General features: G+C 46.9%; 1 protein-coding gene across 1 annotated transcript in view; it reads left to right on the top strand.

Annotated features, from left to right (window-relative positions):
* TSNARE1 (t-SNARE domain containing 1) overlaps positions 1–20,149 on the top strand; it is a gene marked incomplete at its 3' end in the record, with an annotated part of 287,380 nt that overhangs the window by 3,633 nt on the left and 263,598 nt on the right. The gene's annotated exons all lie outside the window — the stretch shown is intronic.

Below are 20,149 nucleotides of genomic sequence, written 5' to 3'. Positions count from 1 at the left end.
TGGGACATGGGGCCCTTGCACTGTGTGTGTGTAACGTGGGACATGGGGCCCTTGCACTGTGTGTGTGTAACGTGGGACATGGGGCCCTTGCACTGTGTGTGTGTAACGTGGGACATGGGGCCCTTGCACTGTGTGTGTGTAACGTGGGACATGGGGCCCTTGCACTGTGTGTGTGTAACGTGGGACATGGGCCCTTGCACTGTGTGTGTGTAACGTGGGACATGGGGCCCTTGCACTGTGTGTGTGTAACGTGGGACATGGGGCCCTTGCACTGTGTGTGTGTAACGTGGGACATGGGCCCTTGCACTGTGTGTGTGTAACGTGGGACATGGGCCCTTGCACTGTGTGTGTGTAACGTGGGACATGGGCCCTTGCACTGTGTGTGTGTAACGTGGGACATGGGCCCTTGCACTGTGTGTGTGTAACGTGGGACATGGGGCCCTTGCACTGTGTGTGTGTAACGTGGGACATGGGCCCTTGCACTGTGTGTGTGTAACGTGGGACATGGGGCCCTTGCACTGTGTGTGTGTAACGTGGGACATGGGCCCTTGCACTGTGTGTGTGTAACGTGGGACATGGAGCCCTTGCACTGTGTGTGTGTAACGTGGGACATGGGCCCTTGCACTGTGTGTGTGTAACGTGGGACATGGCCTTGCACTGTGTGTGTGTAACGTGGGACATGGAGCCCTTGCACTGTGTGTGTGTAACGTGGAACATGGGCCCTTGCACTGTGTGTGTGTAACGTGGGACATGGGGCCCTTGCACTGTGTGTGTGTAACGTGGGACATGGGGCCCTTGCACTGTGTGTGTGTAACGTGGGACATGGCCTTGCACTGTGTGTGTGTAACGTGGGACATGGGCCCTTGCACTGTGTGTGTGTAACGTGGGACATGGGGCCCTTGCACTGTGTGTGTGTAACGTGGGACATGGGGCCCTTGCACTGTGTGTGTGTAACGTGGGACATGGGGCCCTTGCACTGTGTGTGTGTAACGTGGGACATGGGGCCCTTACCTGTAGGGTGTATGTGTTGCTTTATTATCATGACTTACACATAGAAGCTTGTGTTTGCCCTGGGAGCAGGATCAAGGCTGTGTGTGTGCCCACTGGAGCCTGTGGCTTCTCTCGCACAGGGTTTGCATGCTTGCTTTCTCACAGTGTAGGGCCTGTGGTGCCCTTGCACAGAGTTGTGTGTGTACAACCCCTTGACGGACAGTCCTGGTGTTGCCCATGGGTGCGAGCATGATGGGCGCACATGCTGAGGGTGCCAAGTTCGAGTCCCTCAGCTCTGCTGACCAGGTGATGATGCGATATCCCTGCACCCACTTGTCACCAGTAGTCACCATGGAACTGTCTTATGGCTTTACACAGTGAAACATTGATGTGTTGCGTGATGGCAACATTAGGAACTGCTCCGTGTTGCAGTTAAAGAACAGGTTTATGGCTCACTTTTAACCTCCCGTAGGGTATAGTTGTATTTATTTGTTATATCGTTCCTTTCAGGCTAATTCAGGAGGGTTTTGCCATGACTGAGTCAGTGAAATGGACTTGCAAGTGCAAGGAAAGGAAATAAAACTGCTTTTAAATGTGTAAAGCACCACTTTGTGCCTTGGCTGAGCGCACAAACTTTTCCTGTTGCTTTTGTACTTCAGAGTGTTTGCGGCTTGAGGCCCTTGATAAAAGCTCTCCTTGGCTGCATGCTACAATTAACCTGCGGCGTCTGGCGCTGGAATGGAGTTGAGGGGGAAATCTGTGCTTCCACTGAACTGCTTGGTGTCTTTGTGTGCGTATCAAGAAGCAGAGAGGGTTTGGAAACCTGAAAGCTCTCTTTCGTTCCTCCACCAGCACACTGTGTATGTGCTGCACAACCTCTGCTTGTCTGCATTTGAGGTATTCTGTGACATTTGCAGCTCGAGATGGTCTGGGAGCACTGCACAAACAAGTGGCTATTTGCTAGCCCAGGGATAACACGTGTGGGGTGAAGTTTTGTTCTTCGTGCTTCATCCTGCTTAATGCTACAGTTTTACAAGCTTGTGTAGGGCTGGGAAGGCTGGACTAAACTGTGGGTTGTTGTTTTCCCTTTCTTTCTTTGTCCTGTAGGAAGAAGGTTCATGTTTTAGTCAGTATTTACCTCTTTTTGCTTGCTGGTATTTCCCTTTGCAGTGCGGCTGTGGATGTGCAATGCCCCGTCCTGCCTTGTTGGGCTCTGTATTGCATTGTCCCAGGAGTCATAGAATGGTTTGTGTTGGAAGGGACCTTAAAGGTGGTGTAGTTCCAACACCCTGCCATGGGCAAGGACAACTCCCTGGAGCCATTCAGGGCCAGGCTGGATGTGGTTCTGAGCAGCCTGATCTGGCTGAAGGAGATGTCCCTGCTCATTGCAGGGGGGTTGGACTGGATGAGCTTTGAAGGCCCTTTCCAACACAAACCGTTCTGTGATTCTATGAGCTTCCATTACACCAGGATGCTCCAAGCCCCTGTGTCCAACCTGGCCTTGAACACTGCCAGGGATGGGGCAGCCACAGCTTCTCTGGGCACCCTGTACCGGGGCCTCAGCACCCTCAGAGGGAAGCAATCTCCCCTCTTCCAGTGTAAAGCCATTATCCATAGAGTCGATGCAGCTGATTCAGGTCTTTCAATCACCAATGGCTCAGGCCAGCTGCTCTCTGGCCCCTTGGTGCCTTCCTGCTCTGCAGTGTTCTCCAGCTGTGTCCTTTCCCATCTCATCATGTCCAGGTTGGTCTCTGGGCTTTTTCCAGGGTGCTAATGATGTGTTGATTCCTTCTTTCTGAGCAACAGATAAACCGTGTTGCCCTTTCCAAAGCCTCCTGCCTGCCTGGTTGGCTTATGGATATTAATGCAATTAGAAATCAGCACAACCATCACTGATGTGGCTTTGATGGACATTGGAGCAATGCAGCTACTGCTGCAGTCCTGGCTTCTGGATCAGCTCTCCATCCCCATTTCCTCATGCTTAAAACAAGGCTGAGCTTCTGCATATGATGTCTCCATGTCTCCCATCTAGAGGGGTGTTGGCAGTTGCGTGGTTCAGAAGAGATTTGCAGTGTAATGCTGTGCTGCTGTGGTTTCCCTGGCATTAAGGGTTGCCTCTGCTGTAATGACTGCAAGTTATTTGGCTACAGAGACTGGTAGAACAGAGATTTTGATATGAAGTTCTTCAGTTCCCGTCCTCTCTTGTGCAAAAAACCCCTCTTCCTTTTCTCACAACTTGATTTGTGTTTAATTTACATGAATGAGTAATTTAAACCTCTCATCATCAACAAATCATCAATTTGCTCCTATGACCAGGTCTCCCATCCAGCAGGATGCCTGCTCTGGGGCTGGAGACTCTTTACTGTGAGTGAAGGAGAAAGAAGACTTCTGTGTCTTGATAAATTTGCATGTTGATATTACAGCACTTAAAATCTAATTTAAAAAGGGAAAAGTAGGCATGCTGAGAATGAATGAGTCTGTGCTTCCCCTTGCTCAGGAATGTATAGCAAATGGTATTTTGAATTGCTGGTTCTTCGGGGAATTCAGGGATATTTAAATAGCAAAGTGTGAAAGGGTAAATAATATCAAGATAAAAATAATTCTTTCAATTCCCTGCCCGTGTCATAAACACATTCTGCTGGATGAGAATGGAAAGAACTGTAAGAAAGAAACGTGATTTCCTTCTCCTGTCTTTGTTATCCTCCTGCGTACACTTCATCCACCTTGGGCGGACTTGTGCATCCAGGTCTGACCCCATGAGATCTGCTGGATGGAGGGGTTGTAGAATCATAGAATGGTTTGGGTTGGAAGGGACCTTAAAGCCCACTCAGTTCCAGTCCCCCTGCCACGGGCAGGGACACCTCACACTAGACCACGTCACCCAAGGCTCTGTCCAACCTGGCCTTGAACACTGCCAGGGATGGGGCAGCCACAGCTTCTCTGGGCACCCTGTGCCAGCGCCTCAGCACCCTCACAGGGAAGAGCTTCTGCCTAAGAGCTCATCTCAGTCTCCCCTCGGGCAGGTTCAAGCCATTCCCCTTGGCCTGTCCCTACAGGCCCTTGTCCCAAGCCCCTCTCCAGGTTTCCTGTAGCCCCTTTAGGCACTGGAGCTGCTCTCAGGTCTCCCCTTCAGGAGCCTTCTCTTCTCCAGGCTGCCCCAGCCCAGCTCTCTCAGCCTGGCTCCAGAGCAGAGCTGCTCCAGCCCTCGCAGCATCTCCATGGCCTCCTCTGGCCTCGCTCCAGCAGCTCCACGTCCCTCTTGTGCTGCTGCCCCAGAGCTGGATCAGGGCTGCAGGGGGGGTCTCCCCTTCACACAGCAGAGGGGCAGGATCCCCTCCCTGAGCTGCTGCTCACGCTCTGGGGGTGCAGCCCAGCACACGGGGGGGTTCTCATGAACCAGCACCCGAAGTCCTTCTCCTCAGGCTGCTCCATCCAGTCTCTGCCCAGCCTGTGTTTATGCTTGGGATTGTCCCAAACCATGTGCAGGACCTTGCTCTTGTCTTTGTAGAGCTTCATGAGATTCACATAGTCCCACCTCTCAAGCCTGTCCAGGGCCCTCTGTATCTCATCCATTCCCTCCAGCATGTTGACCGTGCTACATAGTTTGATGTCATCAGCAAACTTGATGAGGGTGCCCTTGATCCCACTATCCATGTCACTGGCAAAGATGCTGAACAGGATCGGTCCCAACACTGACCCCTGAGGGACACCATTCACTACCTGTCTCCAGTTGGACATTGAGCCATTGATCTGCAACTCTTTGAATGTGAGCATCCAGCCATGGATGGATGGATGAAGGACTCAGTCCTTCCACCCGGGACATGGTCTTTGTGAATGAATTTGCCTTTGTCATGATCCATTTGGCCTAAATTCCATCCAGGTATTTAAGCATGAGCTTAACTCAGAAAATGAACCTTTGTAGTGTGGCTGCATGCTGCTCTTGCTGGGGAAACATTGCAACACATCCTCCAGCAGCATCGCCAGCCCTTCAGATTACATTTTAGTCTTTCACAGCGTACTTGTTGACACGTGCATATACAAAACCTGGCCACAAACTTGTGTTGGTGTTGCCAGCACTGGTGTTAAGCGTTGCAAGGATGAAGGGAGGCTCGTGCCTGTCACTTGATGTCGAGTGCCCAAAAAGCTACGTATAACATTTGTGCTATCGCCCTACTGCAAAAGGAGCTGGGAGGATGTGTCTTTTGCTGTCAGAAAGGTTTTTTGTGGCTTTTAATAATACATAGGAATATGGTCAAGATAAGAATCCTATTCTCTTCTTTTTTTCTCCCCTGCTTGCCTTGCAAATGATGGTACATAAGATTAAAATAATGCAAAAGAGTTAAATTAATCTCAGTTAACACTTGCAGGGAGGTTTCTATTTAAAACTCTGCTTTTTCTTCATAGTGTCACTAGTGAGGAAATGCAGTAGGCAGGTGCCATCTCTTTGTTGCGCTGCATGGGCACGTCTCTGCTTTTCATTGCTTTGGATGATGATGGGGAAAAATAGCATCGGCTGGATCTTTTCTATTGCCATGTCCCTTTCTTTTGCAGCACCATTAGAAACCAGAGGTTGAACTGGTGATCAGTTGCTTCTTTAAATGTATTCTGAATACAAAATGAAGAAGAAATGGTGGAGCAGTGGGTGCTTTTTAATGCTTTTTGGCTGGGATGCAGGGCTGGGTTCTCCCATGGGCAATTTAGATGTGATGGCTACTCATCCGCTGGGATGCTGCTAACCAGTTTCCAGCTTCTTGAACGAAGTTAAACCCATCTGCAACACCTTTACTTACTTCTTTTAGTAAATTTACTTCTTTTTTATCAAGTAAATGCTTGTATTGGGTTAAGCTGCAATTTGTTTGCTATCTCTGTCATCTCTTCCCTAAATAAAAGCAGAAAAGGGCTGCAGAATGTTTGATGCTCTTCATTGTGTAGCATTTGTTTTGTGCTTGTTCCGCTGTTATCCTGCTGCAAAGCCACCCATTGTAAATATGTGACTTTTTTGAGGTTATTTAGGACTTGATTTGTCCCTCCTGCTGCATACATTTATCATGATTGTAGTCTTGAATAACGTGGCCATGTATTTTCTTCCCCTCTGTAGGACTCCTCCATCATCTAGTGTATGGAGTAAAGGAGTGCTGTAGGTTTTTATTCCAACACTGTTGTGCTGTAGGTTGCCATAGTCCTTAAGTAAAGGAAAACATATTCCTCTTCCATGAGGGACATTGATCATGCTCATTGCTGAGGTCTGTTGCTATTTTCCTTCTCCAGTTTGCAACGAATCTTCTTGTAATGCTTCTGTATGGAGGAGGCAGGTGCCTCCTTCCTTTTCGTGCAGGTGAAAGAAAACCAGGCAGGTTTGGAGGTGTTGCAACCAACATTTTTGGATTCACCCATTTCTTTGCTGTGTGAGATGCCAGAGACTCAAATATGGGACGAGGGAACTCCCAAACTTGCTATTAATGGCTGCTTTGTAAAAAAGGCTCATAGGAGCAGATAGCTCAGGAGCTTTGTGATGGAGACAGCATATATCTGTGAATGCTGTTTGTCTTAGTTTGTTTCTCACCCTGAAATTCCCTTATTATGGAATCACCATCCCTGCAAGTGTTCACACACCTCATAGATGAAGCCCTCAGTGCCATGGGTTAGTGGTGGCCTTGGCAGTGTTGGGGTAATGGTTGGACTGGATGATCTTCAAGGCCTTTTCCAACCTGGTTGGTTCTATGATCGCATCACTGAGACCACAGCCTCATGCAGTAGTTCAGTGTCCAGCTCCTGTGCCCCAATTTTGGGGTGTCTTGGAGGAGAAAATTCCTCCTGGGCTGTTTGGGGAAGACTGGGATGGTGTCTTGCTGGGTTTGTGAGCTGTGCAATGGTGGCTTTGAGTTCAGCAAAGATAACTGTAGGGGAAGTCCAATCTGTGCTGTGCAGAGGCAGAGGTTTTGATGTAAAACCCACCACTTCTCATCAAAATTTCCCCTTTGAATTTAGTCCTTGGTTAGATAACCACTATTGAAGTTTTTAATGTGTATAGTTTGGGTGGGAAACGTATTAGTGGCTAAAAAAAGAGGTTTTTAACAAGGGCAGCTGTGGTTCCAACTAACTGTTGATAATTGCAGTTATGTTTGAGAGTAATTATTAGCAAATGCTTTACAGCATCGTGGGATCCCATGATCCCAACCTGGAGATGTTCATTATGCCCCAAGTTGTTCTAATTTTGGAGCAAGTCCAGAGGGACTTTGCCGTCCAGAGGGACCTCGACACGCTTGTGAGGTGGGCTGATGCCAACCTGATGAAGTTTAATCATGCCAAGTGCAAGGTCCTACACCTGGGTCGGAGCAATCCCAGGCACAGCTACAGGTTGGGCAGAGAAGAGATTCAGAGCAGCCCTGCAGAGAAGGACTTGGGGGTGTTGGTCGATGAGAAAATGAACATGAGCCGGCTGCAGTGTGCGCTCGCAGCCCAGAAAGCAACCGTATCCTGGGCTGCATCAAGAGGAGCGTGACCAGCAGGTCGAAGGAGGTGATCCTGCCCCTCTGCTCTGCTCTCGTGAGACCTCACTTGGAGCATTGTGTGCAGTTCTGGTGTCCTCAACATAAAAAGGACATGGAACTGTTGGAACAAGTCCAGAGGAGGCCACGAGGATGATCAGGGGACTGGAGCACCTCCTGTATGGAGACAGGCTGAGAAAGTTGGGGCTGTTCAGCCTGGAGAAGAGAAGGCTGCGTGGAGACCTCAGAGCAGCTTCCAGTGTCTGAAGGGGGCTACAAGGATGCTGGGGAGGGACTCTTCATCAGGGACTGTAGTGACAGGACAAGGGGTAACGGGTTCAAACTGAAACAGGGGAAGTTTAGATTGGATCTAAGGAAAAAATTCTTTACTGAGAGGGTGGTGAGGCACTGGAATGGGTTGCCCAGGGAGGTTGTGAATGCTCCATCCTTGGCAGTGTTCAAGGCCATGTTGGATGAGGCCTTGGGTGACATGGTTTAGTGTGAGAACACCTGTCCATGGCAGGGGGGTTGGAACTGGATGATCTTAAGGTCCTTTCCAACCCAAACTATTCTATGATTCTACTGTGAGGGTGCTGAGGCGCTGGCACAGGGTGCCCAGAGAAATGGTGAATGCTCCATCCCTGTCAGTGTCCAAGGCCAGGTTGGACAGAGTCTTGGGTGACATGGTCTGGTGTGAGGAGACCTTTCCCACGGCAGGGGGTTGGCACTCGATGATCTTCAGGTCCTTTCCAACCCAAACCATTCTGTGATTCTGTTAATTTTGGAGAGGGCAGATTTAAACACTGCTATGGATATGTTTGGTGATGGGAAGGTCAATGAGGCTGCAGGACTTGTACTGGCTTGCTGGATAACACCTTGTTTAATATAGCACTGTACATGACAGGTTTTCTTTGTTTCCTGTTTATTGCACTTCATCCATCTGGAAACAGGAGCTGCAGGCAGCAGTCCCTTGAGTTAATGTAATTTTACCATTTCTACTGTCAAAGCTTCCCTATTCCAACATGTGGACTTGACTTCTTGGGCTGATAATGAAGACTGTTTCCTTACGATGCTGGTTGTGCACAGGCACCGCTCAACATCCTGCTGGTAACTGAAAGTCCCTCTTTGTCACTCCTATTTGCCATGGAATCTATTAATGTGAAAGAAAAGTTTATTGCTTTTAATGGTAATTACTACAACTTCATATTAACTCCAAGACACTGCATCTTCTATTCCCAGCTAATGAAAGTAATGTGGCTGTATGTGAGTAGGTGCTGTGCATGAAGGTATAGATTCATTCATGCCATTTTTTACCATCTCACATGTAGCTGCATCCTTCTTTGGGAGCTGCAGATCTTGATCTTTCACTTCTTGCAAAGTGAGGGCTTAATACAGTGGTTGACTGATTTCCCCCCACAAAGCAGTTGATTTATGATCCTTTGTGACACTGTTACCTTTCTAACTCTCATGGGAACCTCCTTGTTCCTTAAATACCCAATTTATACAAGTCTCAACACACCGTTAAATTGCTTGACGTGGGATTTATCTTTCCCACGTGTTTTGATGTCTTCTGTCATCTGCATCATGTATCCCCAGCTCCTCTCTTACGTGAGTGCCTGTTGCTGCTGGAAGACCCTAATGCCAGTCCCATCAAATAACTGTGCTGCATGTAGTAGCCGGGAGTGGGTGCTCAGTTAAAAAGCATAAGAAATTAAACTTATAAGCAAATATATGTAATTAAATAAGGCTCCGTGGAGAGCTCAGAGCAGCTTCCAGTGTCTGAAGGGGGCTACAAGGATGCTGGAGAGGGACTCTTCATCTGGGACAGTAGCGATAGCACAGGGGTGATGGGTTCAAACTGAAACAGGGGAAGTTCAGGTTAGATAGAAGTTCTTTACTGTGAGGGTAGAGGGTTGCCCAAAGCAGTGGTGAATGCCCCATCCCTGGCAGTGTTCAAGGCCAGGTTGGACAGAGCCTTGGGATACATGGTCTCGTGTGAGGTGTCCCTGCCCATGGCAGGGGGTTGGAACTGGATGGTCTTGATTTCCTTTCCAACGTAAACTATTCTATGATTGTATATTCTATATGTATAATATAGTGCATAAGGTCATATATATGAAATTCACATATCTATAATAGCGGGTGTGTTTTTGCTTGCTTTTATGCTGTTTTTTTTTCCTTTTATTTTAAGGAATTGACAATTTCAGTCTTTTCTCCACTGTGGACAGAGCGGAGGGATCAGTGTGGGCAGGTGAATAAGCACTCATATGAGCAGGGAAGCATGTCCAGCCTGCTAATGCTCACTGTCCTCTCACACACCATCTCCTCCAGGTTGGAAAGCTTATCCAGATTTGTAGTGACAGTGAAAAATCAAGTCATTTTACTAGGACTGCTTTTACTATAATGATAAAGAAGGCAAAAAAGTAATTAAAATGGTGGTGCTTAAAGTTGTGCTGAGGCCACTGCATGTTAGTAGCTCGATTTCTCAGTGTCAAGGGCATTCCACTTCTATTAACTGCAAAGATGGAAGTAGGTGGCAAAATGTGGGTGTTGAAGCCTTAGAAACACTGTCCTAAGCTTTTTGACACTTCTGGTTTAGAGAAGTAGTGCACGCTTTCCAAAGCCCTCTGTAAGTATTGATCATGCACCATGGGGGAGTTTCATAGGTAGGTGTTGTTCTTCTACCGATGTAATGGATTGCTACCCAAGCAAGGGCCAGAACTCATCCCTTGGAGACGCATCTTAGTAAGTGGTGTAAAGAGGACTGCAGTGTTACAGTAAACCAGGTTGCTGCAACTTTGAATGTGAAAGAGCAGATGGACAGTCTCACTGCAGATACCTTCCTGATTATCATCTTTAGAGCTGCGAGCAGATGGGTTCCTTCTCCTTTGCCCCAAACATAGGGCAATGGAGAAGATTTCAATCTGTGTTTGTTTTTCCCAGCCTGCTCATGGAAATACCTGCAGTTTAATTGTAAAGATCCTCTTCTTTGTGTGTGGAAACCCTTGGACAGATGTACCTTTGTTTCCTTTTATATATAGAGAGATGTCCAATGGGCTCTGGGGTCTACAGGCTTCCTCTTCTCTCTTTGTCCAGCTCCTTACCTAAAGCATTGTGTTGATTATGCTTCTTAAAATCAGCTAGAATTTAGTATAAAGCTGTATTTGGAAGCAAGGCAATGGGTCTTTGTCTTGGTTGTGATGCATTTGAGCACAGAATATAAAGAGAGTGTGCACAAAGCGGTCCACACACCTCTTGGCTTTGACTGTCCCTTTTCCTTTGTGTTTCCCTTGGTGGTTGCTTCATGGGCTTGAGATGCTGCTGGCATCAGCCCCATTGGAGTGCAGCGGGGTTCAGCTTTCGTTGCCGTTCTCTGCCAGCAGAAATGAGACTGAGATTATAAAGCTTTGCTCTTTGGAAGCAAATTGCTTTTCAGACTCTGTGGTTCTTCCTGGCAATAATACCTTGGAATAACTCCTTGGAATTATCCTTGCAATAACTCCTTGGAAGCAGGCAGTAGCCTTCAGGATAAGGCAATGAGTGGTCATCACCAGTCTTTTACATGCAGATGGAGCCACTTGGCTGCCTCCCTGTAGGACACCTTTGGTAGAGGAAGACCTATGGACCTGATGTCCTTGCTCCTCTCCCATAGCCCAGAAAGGGTTGTCACGGTCAGTTAAGGGCTGGGTGAACATCATCTTGATGGATGTCAACTCAAAGCCTACCAGCCCCGTGATAAAGGCCTTGTAGTTGACTGAAGCAATGTTTTCTGGTGGTTCACTGTGCTCCATTTCCATTACTTGCCCTCCTGGGCACACCAAGGGTGGTTCTTTTGCTTGGGTGGCTGCACAACACGTTGCAAAGTCGCTCTCTTAAACGGATGGGGGTGACTGCACTAGTTGCATTGGTGGCTGGTCTCTGATGCTGGCTCCCTGCATCACATCATGTAAATAACTCTGGGTTTCCGTTGCCTTTCCTGGACCTGTTTACACCTTGCCAAAAATAATTACAGCCTCTGAGACTGGGGTTTGCTGGGCGAGGGGATGAGAGCACAGCAAAACCTGCAATCCGTGTGGTTTTGGTGTGCTTTCCTCCACACAGTGCTGCTGGTGGGACCAGGATGTCCCTTTTGGGGCATGAATCAAGCTGTGTTCCTGCTCACCCGGGATCACTCCTATTCTGAGCATGAGGTTTCTTTGTTCTGTTCAGCATCATCTGAAATTCATGTCCTGGGTGATGCCTCCCTCACCTGCTTTATTACCTCTTAATGTGTTTTCCCAGGTATGCCTCGCGCTCGGATAAACCTCTCCTGCTTTCCTTGACTTCGAAACTCTTTGCACCATCTTCCTCCTCCAGCTGCCGCGTGCATCCTTCCTCCATCCACACAGAGAGGCTTCCCTGCTTCTTAGCATGCTCTTTGAGTGCTCTGGAGCTTGTGTATCCCCCTCAAGAAGCGGATGGATGCCATCACTCCTGGTTTTCCATCCGAGCCCATGTTAGCTGTGGTCATGCGCGGAGCCAGTGGGGAAGACAGGAGTATTTTTAGCCTGTATTTCTGTGCTCCACTCAGGGGGCCGCCCACAGTGGAGTATTAAAATCATAGCGGGGACATTGGGTAAGCTCTGCAGTAAAACGTTGAGATGCAAATTGCCATCTAAAGAGCAAACCTCAAGGTGATTTTTGGCAATGGGATGCAAGGCTCCGAAGCAGCGTGCTTTGAATAAAGATTACAGCAAGGGATTCTTGCCCAGAGGGGCACACGCTGGTCTCATTTATTCTGAAGCTCAACAGAGCTTGTAATTCAGTGTTGGAAGCCAACAGGGTGAAACGTATGCACCTTTGAAAAGGTGTTAGATCAGCACTGGTAAAACCAAATGTAACAGCACCTCTGGAACTTGGATTTCCAGGGTTGCAGAAGCGATAAATCCGGTTGCGTTGCATTTGCAGGTCATTCCTGGGCACTGTGCCAGGAAGAGGTGGCTCTGATGGCTACCGAGTTGGTTTGGGAGGTTTGGAGGCATTAGCTGGTAATGCATGAGATTGTGCTGGCTGACTCGATGGGGCTTTGACTTTCGTCTTCAAGGTGGTGATGGGCAGTTTGGCTGTTTGGAACCTTGAACTAAGAAATTGGGTAATATTTGGGTAAAATATGAATCACTCTTCTGTTATTGTTTTCTTTTCCTGGTTATTGACTTCATTGTGGCACTGCTGTGAAGGAAACAGCAATAAATTAGGAGAAGCAAAGCAGTGGCTTCATGGTTCTTGCTTTGCAACTGTCCAAGCTGGTCCTGTGTCCATCAGTACAAGTCAGAGGTACCATTTCTCCTTCTTCTTCCCCCAAGTTGTAGTCACCAGCTACAGATCAGCAGCTATGTGGGGTTTCAGCTTGGTAAAGCAGTGGTCCTGCTTCAGTAATGACAAGGAGCGCTAAGGGACATCAAGAGAAGCTGTCGCATACCATGGGACCGCAGGCCAAAAGTTGCCATATTTAGTATTTGAGGACTGAAAAGCAGGTGGAAGTTCTAACCTCTTCTGCACTGCCATATCTTCTTTTCTTACTCACTCTTGCCCAATATTCCTGTTGATCCTGCTTTTGAACCTCATTTGACTTGTGGTATCTCTTTGTCTCATTTAGTGATGCATTTAAGATGTCCTTGATGACTTCAACACTCGCAAGAGCTCAGGTCCTTTCCCTGCTCTCACATGCATCCCCCATAAGTAGATTATAACCACAGTTATAGAGCAATACCTGCGTGCTGGTGATGAGCTTAATTCCATCGATGTTTCCCGGACAGAGTTGACCAAATGTTTTTACCTGTGGACCATTACAGCATCCTCAGCCATTGGATGGGAAGACTGGAAGACTGCACCTGCAATGCTTTTATCTCGCACATGTGATTTCTCAGGGACTTCAATAATCTGAGATGAGGTGTGCATTGGACTTGTACACTAGTGAGGCACTGGCACAGGGTGCACAGAGGTGTTGTAAATGCTCCATCCCTGGCAGCGTTCAAGGCCAGGTTGGACAGAGCCTTGGGTGCCATGGTCTAGTGTGAGGTGTCCCTGCCCATGGCAGGGGGTTGGAAGTGAATGATCTTAAGCTCCTTTCCAACCCAAACCATTCTGTGTTTGTATGACTTAAGAGGTCAGTTGAAGTTTTCAGTTAAAATTGAGGAATCTGTACCCAAATGTGCCAAGATTTGTATAAAGAATTTCAATACCGGTAGCAAGAGGTGACTTAATGTGTGGGTACTCCTGTGCTTGTTTAAGGTATAACTGCTGGGTGAATACGTTTCATACAGGTTTCGTATAATTACTTGCAAGTTGAGAGTTTGAAGAGATGGAGGTCGGTGAACTTGCTGCAGTGAGGTGACTGGTTGGGAAGTGGATTTGAGCCATAGAATCACAGAATGGTTTGGGTTGGAAAGGGCCTTAAGATCATCCAGTTCCAACCCCCTGCCATGGGCAGGGACACCTCACACTAGACCGTGTCACCCAAGGCTCTGTCCAGCCTGGCCTTGAACACCGCCAGGGATGGAGCATTCACCACTTCTTTGGGCAACCCATTCCAGTGCCTCACCACCCTCACAGTAAAGAACTTCTTTCTTTTATTCCAATTCTTGAGAAGTGACTTCTATGGTTCTTCAGGAAATACTAATCTTTAGGGGGTTTATTACTTTTTTATTATATTGTGAAGGTTGAGCGTTGCGGGGGGAAAGAAGGGTTTGTATCTCTATAAACACGTTGCTCTAAGATTGGCTGTAAATGAGGCAACTTCTTGTGTGTTTTGGGTTTGGGTTGGGGTTTTTATTGGTGTGGTTTGGTTCTTTCTTTAGTTCTATGAGATGGGTACAAATCTGTACCTTTGAGAGGCTGAAAGGGATGATCTCCAGTGGAAATGAAAGTAGTTGGTAGCCAATTCTTCTTCCTTTCAGTGTAGCATGGAAGAACCAGGTGGCTGAGACTTTGCGGAAGCATGCTCTGACTTTGATACGAGTTTGTGTTGATCACTCTTAGTTCACTTATGTCCTTTTACTTTAATTATATGCTCCAATACCATAAGACTTTTAAATACCATATTTTGAGGATGTTCTCTGCCAAAACTGAATGGTTTAAGTGCAGATCCTGTTGGCAGGCGCCTCCGGAGCTGTTGTCTTCCCTCCTTTATAACCTCGGCCTTTCTTGCATAGGTTTGCCCTCCTTAAAAGTCAAATAGAGTCTGATAAAATAGCAGAGCTTTTTAAAACATTGCAAGGAGGTACATAGAAACTCAGGAAGTGGTGGTCTCATGAGCTCACATGAGCCCCGTGAAGCTCACTGTGTCCTGCTTACGTCTCAACAGTGCTGAGCAAGTAGAAGAAAATCATCTTTGTAGCCTCCTTGTGTCTGTTCTTTATGGCATCCTGCATCTCTCTGGCATTAAACAGAAGCTGCTGGTTACATCTTCCAGAGCAATTCTTGTGCTGCCGTATGCCTCACTGAGATGTTGACTCTTCCCTCCGAGGTCATGAATCTCTGTTCCTGAGTTTGAAATGCTCCAAGTCTCTAAATTCTTCCATCCTGATGAAATCACCCATGACCATATGTAATGCTGCTGATTTCCCCAAACCTTGCTGGTTTTGATGGTGTATCTTCAAGGAACCTCACAGCCAACTGTCACACCAGCGTTTCTGTCTCCCAAGGTCGTCTCGATGTTTCCTGATGGTTCCCATCCAATCTATGTTCCACCGTCTCTGCATTCGGTCTTCTATTTTAAGGTCTTCAAAACAGGAATCATCTCCTTACTCTGTATTTATATAGCATTTAATGTGATGCTGTGATAATACCTTTCAAATTGTTGTTGCGTTAGTTGACAATCTTGGGAATGCTGTCCCTTTTTTAACGATATATATAAATATATAGATCTGTATATAGAGAGAATTTATGTGGATTCTATATGGAATGATAGAATAGTTAGGGTTGGAAAGGACCTTAAGATCAACCAGTTCCAACTCCCCTGCCATGGGCAGGGACACTTCACACTAAACCATGGCACCCAAGGCTCTGTCCAACCTGGCCTTGAACACCGCCAGGGATGGAGCATTCACCACTTCCCTGGGCAACCCATTCCAGTGCCTCAGCACCCTCACAGTAAAGAACTTCTTCCTCATATCCAACCTGAACTTCCCCTGTTTCAGTTTGAACCCATCACCCCTTGTCCTGTCACTGCAGTCCCTGAGGAAGAGGTGAGTGTGTTTATAGATATATTTTTATATATATAAATACAGAATCATAGAATGGTTTGGATTGGAAAGGACCTTAAGATCATCCAGTTCCAACCCCCTTGCCATGGGCAGGGACACCTTGTCCATGAACATATATACTACATATATATAAATACATATATATGCATATTTATATATATATAGGCGAGGAATTAAAGTTAACACATTGTAGCATGTTAACATATAAAAACCTCACAAATAATAAAAACTCTGTATTATTCTTCTGTCACTACCTTGGCTTTTGTGGTAACTCTGACAGCAGCTGCTTTGTGTGGGGAAACTGAAACGGTGATCTCTGATTTCTTCTAAAGCACTGCATTGGGGCTAATTCTGCCTACCATGCGATGCTGAGGATTTGTGATCCTCGGCAGGCATTTGACAGATCTTAACTAGTTATGCTATGTTTTGTCAATCAAAATTAAACGCCCACCTCCCTCCTTCCTACTTTCTCTCTCTTCCAGCTTTTTTTATTTAGGTTGGTCATTAAAATTGCTGATAACCATAGAAACGAGGAAAACCCGCCCCTTCCATTCCAGCTCTTTAGCATGATATTCCTGTACTGACATCATGTGGGTTATAGACATGATGGCTTAAAAAAACCCCCAAAACCCCTGCAGGTAGGCAGAGTTGTCATTAATTCCTCCCTATACCCGAGTTGTTCCTGGGGATGCATGTCCCTCTCGCATTCCTATGTGGTTTCTAGGAGAAAGAGAGACCCTGCTGCAAAGAAACCACCTGACAGGATGGAATCAAAGAAGAAAACAGATAGATCCGTGGGATAGGAAGGGTGGGAGGATGAGATGAGGAGAAGATGGGTCGGCAAGAAGTCTCATGCGCGACATGGTGTGTGCCCGTAGTTTCAGTGCTGGTTTTCACCTTCTTAGGGCTGCCTGCACCATTGGGTGCTCTGAGATGGGGATGATGCAAGGATGCTGGAGAGGGACTCTTCATCAGGGACTATAGTGATAGGACAGGGGGTGATGGGTTCAAACTGAAACAGGGGAAGTTCAGGTTGGAGATAAGGAAGAAATTCTTTACTGTGAGGGTGCTGAGGCACTGGCACAGGGTGCCCAGAGAAGTGGTGAATGCTCCACTCGTGGCTTTGTTCAAAGCCAGGTTGGACAGAGCCTTGGGTGACATGGTCTGGTTTGAGGCATCCCTGGCTGTGGCAGGGGGTTGGAACTGGATGATCTTAAGGTCCTTTCCAGCCCAGACCATTCTGTGATTCTGTAATGTTGATACTTCTCTAAAGCTGGCCCATGAGGTTTCTATGGTTAGGGACCTGAATCCCCACTTGGCAGGATGGGATGGCTCAGCTTGTGCTGAAAAATCAGAATGATTACTGATTACTGTGCAAGGTCCTACACCTGGGTGGGAGCAATCCCAGGCACAGCTACAGGTTGGGCAGAGAAGAGATTCAGAGCAGCCCTGCAGAGAAGGACTTGGGGGTGTTGGTCGATGAGAAAATGAACATGAGCCGGCTGCAGTGTGCGCTCGCAGCCCAGAAAGCAACCGTATCCTGGGCTGCATCAAGAGGAGCGTGACCAGCAGGTCGAAGGAGGTGATCCTGCCCCTCTACTCTGCTCTCGGGAGACCTCACTTGGAGCATTGTGTGCAGTTCTGGTGTCCTCAACATAAAAAGGACATGGAACTGTTGGAACAAGTCCAGAGGAGGCCACGAGGATGATCAGGGGCTGGAGCACCTCCTGTATGAAGACAGGCTGAGAAAGTTGGGGCTGTTCAGCCTGGAGAAGAGAAGCTGCGTGGAGACCTCAGAGCAGCTTCCAGTGTCTGAAGGGGGCGTACAAGGATGCTGGGGATGGACTCTTCCTCAGGGACTGTAGTGACAGGACAAGGGGTAACGGGTTCAAACTGAAACAGGGGAAGTTTAGATTGGATCTAAGGAAGAAATTCTTTACTGAGAGGGTGCTGAGGCACTGGAATGGGTTGCCCAGGGAAGTTGTGAATGCTCCATCCTTGGCAGTGTTCAAGGCCAGGTTGGATGAGGCCTTGAGTGGCATGGTTTTGTGTGAGGTGTCCCTGTCCATGGCAGGGGGGTTGGAACTGGATGATCTTCAGGTCCTTTCCAACCCTAGCTATTCTATGATTCTATGATTTTTTGTTTGTAGAGGCTGTTAAAAAACACTTGACCCAAGTTTACATGAAAGTGATGGAAAACTCTTGCATTAGGAGCCGTGAGCGCCGTGATATTTCAGTGCTGGACAAGTAATGCTGTTTTCATTTGGGGCAGGGTTGTTCCATGTGAGATTGATTTCTAAACCTTTTCTGTCACCTCAAGTTGCAATATTAGGTGTTTCATTTTTTACGAATGAAAGGAATAATCAATCAGATGGAAATAGGTAACTGCAGCTGCCAACATTGCTTTCTGTAGCTTGCTCACTATTGCTCTTTGGGAACTTGGTAGCCCATGGTAAGCGGTACAAGTGGTCAAGGAATGACTTCCCTGTGTATGTGATGGGAAGGCTGGAGTCATCTCTGCTTTTACACGCTTTCTAATAGGTTTCAAGCCAAACCAACCCACAAAAAGCCAAAAGAAACCCACAAACCCCAGATAAACCACTCCCAGGACTGTTGGCTATTGATAGATCGACTTTCTGTCTGCCAGTGTATGGTTGTGAACCAGTAGACTTCATATCGATGCTTCCTTAGATGTGATAGAGGAGGAACAGGATTTGGACAAGGAGTCCTGCATCTCTGTGATACCAATGCACATGCTTCATGTGTTGCTGTGCTGCGATTACAAAGAGGGAAGGCTGCCTCCTTGAGCAACCAGAGCATGTGTTGATGTTTGATAGGTCTCCAGATAGAGATGGGGATTGCTCCTGAGGTAGTTGGATGCAAGAGTTTCATTGCTTGCTCTATGGGGTGGTTCACCTCTTGGGAAGATGTATTTTTACCTTTGGCCAGAGAAATAAAGAGGAAGAAGTGTTGTGTGATGTAGCATGACAAGGTGTTGCTGAGGAACACCTTAAAAATTAAAGCTCTTACTTATTTACCCTGTCTTTGAAAGCTGGCACCAAGTATTGTACTTTGAACTTCAAGGCCCTTGATGGTTTTTTGTATGTGTTGGAGCTTCTGCTGTTGGCTTTAGAGCCAACAATAGATTGTGCTCACTGAAGAAGAGGAGAAGGCAATTGTAATTGTGTGTTTTCTATGGGTATGAGAACTCAGGCCAGGAGCTCCTTTAGCATCCTTTGCTGCTCTCTCCAGCCCCAGTGTCATCCCATGTGATTTGAGCTTCTCTCCCATCCCACCCCAGGAAAGGATAAGAAAGCATTGATGATAAGTGGGATGATGCTACTCCCGCATAAAACTAAGCAACCAATCAGCCATAATTTTCAGCAGTTTAGTTAATTCATATGATCATGGAACGTCTTGGGTTGGAAGGGACCTTAAAGCTCACCCAGTTCCAACCCCCTGCCACGGGCAGGGACACCTTCCACTAGAGCAGCTTGCTCCTGACCCCATCCAACCTGGCCTTGAGCACTGCCAGGGATGGGGCAGCCACAGCTCCTCTGGACAACCTATGAGTGCCTCACTACTATCATAGTAAAGAACTTCGACATACTTAACTTTACACAGTGTAAAAGTGCCTCTACCCGAGTTGCCTGAGCCATTCTTTTTCTTATTTGCTGTTTTATATTTTATTTAAGCATAATAATCTGCATTAAAAACGTGTTAAATTCCTTCCAAAGCATTGGTTTCCAATTTTGGGATGTCAAATCCGTTGTTAACATGTATGTGTGTGGAATGGGCTTATTCCATCATTAACTAAAGTCTCCAGAGTTATTTCAGCTATCAGATCTTTATGGATTTTTGTTCCAAAATATGCAGTTGTGTATCTGGCTATGTAGATAAGATATCTCTGTCTATTGCTCGATACACAAGCATGTGCATATGTCTGAATAATCTTCCCCAAAGTAGTATTTATTTTTTCCTCTTTCTGTGTATTTTTAGTTAAAAAAATCAATTCTAAAGATACCAGAATGATTTTTCAGTCTGGTAACTTTGCTTTAAAACAGATTAGTTGCTGTTAGAAAGGCACGAGTCCTCTATGTGGCTTTGTGGTGTTCCATCCTAGCGAAGGCTTTGCTCTTCTGTGCCGAGACCTCATCCAGTGCTGGGTCCACTTGGTTGTGTGGTTTTAGCTTAGCAATCCCTTCAGTTGGATGGGCTTTGTTTTGATAGGAAGTGTGGGATAAATGCTGACAGATCCTGCTTAGCTGGCTAAGAGTGAATATAAAACATGAGATCATGAAGAAGGGGGAAATGGCAGTTATATGAAATCATAAATTGCAGATAACAGATTACTTGCTGTATTTCAATGGGCATTCCCTAATGTTTGCATCCCAAAATTAAATGGGAGGAATGGTTTGATTCTGGGTT

Source organism: Psittacula echo (genome assembly GCF_963264785.1).
Source record: "Psittacula echo genome assembly, chromosome: 2".
NCBI lineage: Eukaryota > Metazoa > Chordata > Aves > Psittaciformes > Psittacidae > Psittacula > Psittacula echo.
Note: the sequence above shows the minus strand (reverse complement) of the source record. Positions and strands in the feature narration are given on the sequence as shown.